Below are 6,861 nucleotides of genomic sequence, written 5' to 3'. Positions count from 1 at the left end.
CGTGCTGTTATTTTTTTTCTTTAGTTTATGCAATTTATTATTATTAATTTTAATGAAAATTTACAGACTTTGGATTGCCATTTGTTCATTGTTGCACTTTTCTCCCTGCCCACCCCTCCACCCCCAATTCACTCTTCTTTTTGAAAAGTAACAAAAATACTTTCATTGTTAAACAATCCCTCCCCCCAAGTCCACTCCACCATGCAGCCTTTGTCCTGGACTCCTACGATGCTATTCTTGACCAAGAAAGACCCCTCACCTCAAGCAACAGAGAGGTTCTGGGCACCACGAGGGAGGTAAGAAGCCATTTCTAGAAGGGAACAACAGGACTCCTCCTTTGTCATTCAGATACTTTGGGGGAAAAGAAAAACTGCTGTCAGGCCAGAGACCTGCAAGAAGGAAGTACAAACATATAGGTGCTTCACAAAACATTGCTGAACCCTGGGTAATTAAAGTTATAGCAGCCTAATAACGACCAAGAAAAGACTCCTGTAATGTCAAGAAAGCAGCAATCCACATCAGCCATTATGGAAAGACAAAATAACCCTTCTCCTAAAAAAGCAGATCCTAGGGGAGCTCTGGTGGCCTAGTGGCAAGGAGCTGCAACTACAATCACAGAGGCACACGGTTCGAATCCACCAGATGCTCTGCCGGGGAAGGAGGGGCAGTCTCCTCCTGTACCAGTCAGATCTGATTTGACGGTACACTCACACACACAAAATTTTAAATAAATAAATAAATAAAGCAGATCCAGTGAATACCCTGGATAGAGAGAACCAGAAGATATATGTTGATGAAGAGTTATTTGACCAGCTACAGAAAAAAGATGTAAATGTGGGAAGAAACAATGGAAGTCAATAAGAGAGCAAATACTTCAGAGACAACAATCCAGAAGAAATATATGGATGAGGAGGACTTGAACAGATATGGATGAAAATGCAAAAGATGGAAGAAAAAAAAAGATAGAATAGACAAAGAGATACAAGAAATTTAAAAAAAAAATCATCCTAAAACAGAGAGGGTACAGCCATGACAGTACTGGAAATAACAGAAAAGCATGAAAATGCAATCCAGAATATTAAGACCAAACATGGCAGAAGTGTCCGACACGTAGGTTGGACAAAATAGTAGAACTGAAGAGATGGAGCAGAGTCGGTGAACTGGAAGACAAGAACCTCACTAGAAACATACTTGGAAAAAATCAGAGATGAGATGTAAAGAAAATACTATAATTATGTGGGATGACATCAAACAGGAGAACATATGTATGATTGGAAATCCAGAACACAGGAGTGACAGGGAAATCACTGAGAAGATTGTGGAAGAAGTTCTAGAAGAAAACTTCCCAGGTATTTTGAAGAATGGGGAAATTCACATTCAGGAAGCACAGAGAATGCCAGATAGAGTAGACCCCAAAAGAAAAACACCAAGACATATCATAGTAAAATTCTCCAAATTAAAAGTTAGAGGAGCTCTGGTGGCCTAGTGGCAAGGAGCTGCAACTTCAATCCCAGAGGCGAATGGTTCGAATCCACCAGATGCTCTGCCGGGGAAGGAGGGACAATCTCCTCTTGTACCAGTCAGATCTGATTTGACGGTACACACACACACAAATTTAAAAAAAAAAAAAAAGATAAAAGCAGCATGAGTAAAACAAAGAGTTACCTGCAAAGGGGAAACAATTAGATTAAATTCTGATTTCTCAGCAGAAACCATGTGAGTTAGAAGGCAATGGGATGTTATATACAGAAAGTTGAAAGATAACAATTGCCAGCCAAGGATCCTATATCCAGCAAAGCTCACCATCAACTATGAATGGGAAATTAGATTCTTTGCAGAAAAGAAGGACCTTAAGGAATTTGTGAAAACAAGACCAAAGCTACAAGAAATTTTAAGAGAAGTCCTACACACAGAGACACCAAAGGAAAATGAATAGACAGTAGTAAACAGAAACAACAGAAAAAGAAACACAACAAAATAGCAAAAATAAATCTTGGCCTAATAATAATTACACTGAGTGTGAATGGACTAAATGAACCAATTAAGAGAAAAAGAGTTGCAGAATGGATTAAAAAACAAAGCCAATGAATATGTTGCTTACAAGAGACACATCTAAAAAAGGAAGAGAAAGACAGATTCAAAATCAAAGTCTGAAAAATATATAACAAGCAAATGGCAACCTCAAAAAAGAAGGAGTGGAAATACTAATCTCTGATAAAATAGATTTTAGAATGAAAACCACCATTGAGGATAAGGAAGGGCATTACATACTGATAAAAGGCATAATAGATCAAGAAGACATAACCCTGGTCAATATTTATGGACCAAATGATAGATCTGCGAATACAGAAAACAGCAGTTAACCAAATTGAAGAGAGACTAGACAGTATCACAACTGTGATAGATTTCAACACACTATTATCTCCAAAGGATAGGTCAACTCAAAAGAAACTCAACAAAGATGCAAATATCTAAACTATACAATCAGCCAGCTCGAACTTGTGGATGTATTCAGAGTACTGCACCCAACTAAAACTCAATTCACTTTCTTCTCAAGTGCACACAGTACATTCTCCTGAACTGACAATATATTAGGACACAGAGCAAACCTCAACAAATTCAAAAACAGTGAAATAATACAAAGTATTTTCTCAGACCACAATGCCATAAAAATATAAATTAAACACAGAAGAGAAAAGCTTACAAAACCATCCATGTGGAAACTAAATAACTCTATGTTAGAACATGATTGGGTTACAGACAAGTATCTCTCACGAATATAGATGCAAAAATCCTTAACAAAATCCTAGCCAATAGAATCCTAAAGAACATTAAAAAAAATAATTCACCATGCCCAAGTGGGATTAATAACAGGTATGCAAAGATGAAAGTTATGTTATGCGTAACATAAAAAAATCCCATAATTCACTATATTAACAAAGTAAATAACAAAAACCATATGATCTTAGCAATTGATGCAGAAAAGGCATTTGACATAATCCAATGCCCTTTCCTGATAAAGACACTCAATAAAATTGGAATAGAAGGGAAATTCCTCAACATAGTGAAAAGTGTCTATGCAAAACCAACAGCCAACATCATTCTCAATGGAGAAAGACTAAAACCATTTTCCTTGCAAGCAGGGACCAGACAAGGATGTCCACTGCCACCACTTCTTTTCGATATTTTTGAAGTGCTTGCTAGGGCAATGCAGCAAGAGAAGGAAATAAAAGGCATCCAGATTGTCAAAGAGATGGTTAGACTGTCACTATATGCAAATGATATAATAGTGTACACAGAAAACCCCAAAAACTCAACAACAAAAAATGTTAGAGTTTAATAGGTCAATTTAGTAGAGTGGCAGGATTTAAGATCAATATCCAAAAATCAATAGGATTCCTCTACAGAAACAAAGTGAACTCAGAGAAGAAAATCAAGAAAGCATTATCATTTACAATAGCCAACCACAAATTGAGATACTTGGGAGTGAACCTAACTAGAGATATAAAAGACCTATACAAATAAAACTACAGAACATTTCTTCTGCAAGACATAATACAAGACCTAAAGAAATGGGGAAATGAGCCCTGTTCATGGATAGGAAGACACAACATTGTGAAAATGACAATCCCACCAAAGCAATCTACATGTTCAGTTCAATCCCAATGCAGATACAAAGTTACTTTTTCAAGGAGATTGAAAGGGAAATGATAAAATTTATTTGGAGAGGCAAGAGACCCTGAATTAAAAAAAAATAAATAAAAACACTTCTGAGAAACAAAAATGAGGTTGGAGGCATAGCACTCCCTGTCCTGAAAACCTACTACATAATAGTAATAACTAAAATAGCATGGTACTGGTACAATAACAGGCTTATAGATCAAAGGAACAGAATTGAGAACCCAGAAAGAGATCCAGGTATGGTCAACTGATATTCGACAACAAATTAAAGTTACCAAATGGGGAAATGATAACCTCTTCAACAAATGATGCTAGCAAAACTGGACTTCTACCCATAGAAAGCTGAAACAGAATCCACATCTCACACCCCACATACAAAAATCAACTCAAGGTGGATCAGGGACCTGAGAATAAAGCCCAAACCCATAACATTCATAAGAGACAAATTAGGAGCAAGCGTTATTCCAAGGTATAAAGAGACTGCCAAAAATACAACCAGAAATGCACATCTAAAGAGGATAAAATTGAAGCATGGGATCTTCTAAAGATTAAATCCATGTGTGCATCAAAAACTTTTCCCAACAGGGTGAAAAGAAAACCTGGGAACAAACAATTGGTAATACTCCTGGGCCTCCACAAGAAAAAAGACTGATAACCCAATTGCAAAATGTGCAAAAGACATGGAAAGAATTTTCACAAAGGAAGATATTTGAATGGTAAACAAACACATGAAGAAATAGTTCAATCACTGTCAATAAGAGAGATACACATCAAAACCACAATGAGGTACCATCTCACTCCAGTAGCAGTGGCAAACTTTATTAGGGCAGTAAATCATAAATATTGGAAAGGATGTTGTGAGAAAGGAACTCATACATTGTTGTTGGTATTGTACAATGAATGGTACAACCCTTCTGGAAGGCAGTTTGACGCTTCCTCAGAAAGCTGAACATAGAAATTTCATATGACTCAGCTATTTCACAATTTGAAATATACCCTGAGAAAATGAAAACTGAGGCAAAAATGAAGATTTGTACACCAATGTTCATAGCAGCATTATTCACCATTGCAAAAACATGGAAACAGCCCAAATATCCAACCACAAACAAATGGATTGAGAAATTATGGTTCATTCACACAATGGAATACTATGCAGCACTCAGGAGCAAATTTTGTAAATTATTACCTAACTTGGAAGGGACTGTACAGCATTATGCTGAGTTAGCTAACTCAGTCCCACAAGGACAAATATTGTATAAATCCATTATTGTAGAATGAGTGTAAGGATCCAAGAGGGGTGGGAGAGAGTAGAAGAAGAAGGAGGATGTGCAGAGTGGAGGCAGGTAGATTAATCATGGGGTTGTACAATTTGATGGGTGAGGGGGTGAGGGAAATGAAAGAATTTGTTCTTGATAGTAATGTATTATAATTTTGTAAATAAACTAGTAGAAAATTTTTAAAAGGTAGAAAAATCAATGGAAAAAATTAATAGGTGTTCTGATTTTTTAAAAAAACTTTAAAAAATGAGGCTATTTCTTAATATGACGAGACTTACAAGTACATTAGATGTCATCCAGTTGCGTGCAATTAATAACAGCCCCCTGGACTGCCTTTTCCATGCCCTTCGCCATTCTCTGGAACTCTTCCCACTCAAGAACATTGTGATTTTCACTACATCAAAACAACTCATTGAGGGTATTCCTTTCAGTCACCTTTCCCAACTTGAAGTCTCTCTGCAAGAACTGTTGTTTGTTATTCTTATGTACCATCAAGTTAGACCTGACGCACAGCTGACCCTCCAGGGGGGTTTCAGCTGCAGCAAATCTCACAAGAAGAGACTGCCCATCTTTCTCATACAGAACAACTAGTGAATTCAAACCACACAGCTTTGGGTTGTCAGTGCAACTTCTTACCAGGACTGGTTCTCCCTAAAATAGGCCCAAAGTAAGTGAGACAAATTTCACCCTCCTTGCCTCTAGGGAGCACTCAGGTTCCCCATCTTCCCAGAGAGATTCATTGTTCTTTAGGTGGTCTTTTCAGTCACTGACTATACATCATAGAGCTGGACAATAAATAAGGATACCAGAAGAAAAACTAATGCCTTTGATTTGTGGTGTTGGAGAAGAGTACTGGATATACTACAGATGGCCAAAAGAAAGACGTGTCTTGTAGAAGGAATAGTCATGTGCTCCTTAGAGGCAAAGATGGTGTATCTTCATCTCACATAGTTTGGGTATGTTGCTGGATTAGGGAATTCCTTGGAAGTGGAATGCTTGCACAGATTGTACTCTCAATGTTGTTGTTGTTGTTATGTGCTGTCGAGTCATTTGCGACTCATAGCGACCCTATGTACAACAGCCCTAAACCCTGCTCTATCCTGTGCCAATCGCATGGCCTCTGACACACCCATTCCAATTACCCCAGTCACTGAATCAATCCACCTCATAGAGGGTCTTCCCCTCCTGTGCTGTCCCTCCACCCTACCCAGCATGATGTCCCTCTCCAAGGACTTGTCTGTCCTTACAACATGTCCAAAGTATGTCAGATGAAGCCCCAGAATCCTTGCCTCCAAGGAGTATCCTGGTTTAATCCTCTCCTGGATGAATCTGTTTGCTTTCTTGGCAGTCCAAGGTACATTCAATACTCTTCTCCAGCACCATAGCTCAAAGGCATCAATTCTCTATCTATCCTCCCTAGTCATTGTCTAACTCTCTGATGCATAATGATCTCAATAAGATGTATTTACATGTTGAATTCCCTAATAACCCCCATAACCATAAAAAAAAGATGTATTTACTTAATGACTAAAGCAATGGGGTCAAGTATATCAGAGATGAGGATGGCCAGGGCAGGAAAGGATTCAGGTCTATTGCTGCTAGGGTTGCTATGAGTGCTACTTGATCCTAACTAACAACAACAACAATGCTATGACTGTTACAATAACTTCTGGAACTAAAGTTCAAGTAACAGGAAGAGGCTATGAAAAAAGTAGTTGCTGTGAAGTCAATTCCATCCCATGAGTAAGGATGATAGAAAAAGAATTGTTGCCTTTGAATTGTGCTGTTGGAGAAGAGTATTGACTACACCATGCCAAAAGAACCAACACACGTCTCAAAGGATGTATAATGTGATTGCTTCTTAAAGGTAAGGATGGTGAAATTTTGTCTCAATCACTTTGGG

The sequence above is a fragment of the Elephantulus edwardii genome, unplaced genomic scaffold (genome assembly GCF_000299155.1).
Source record: "Elephantulus edwardii isolate Elephantulus edwardi_28Jun2011 unplaced genomic scaffold, EleEdw1.0 scaffold00035, whole genome shotgun sequence".
NCBI lineage: Eukaryota > Metazoa > Chordata > Mammalia > Macroscelidea > Macroscelididae > Elephantulus > Elephantulus edwardii.
This window is presented reverse-complemented; position numbering follows the sequence as displayed.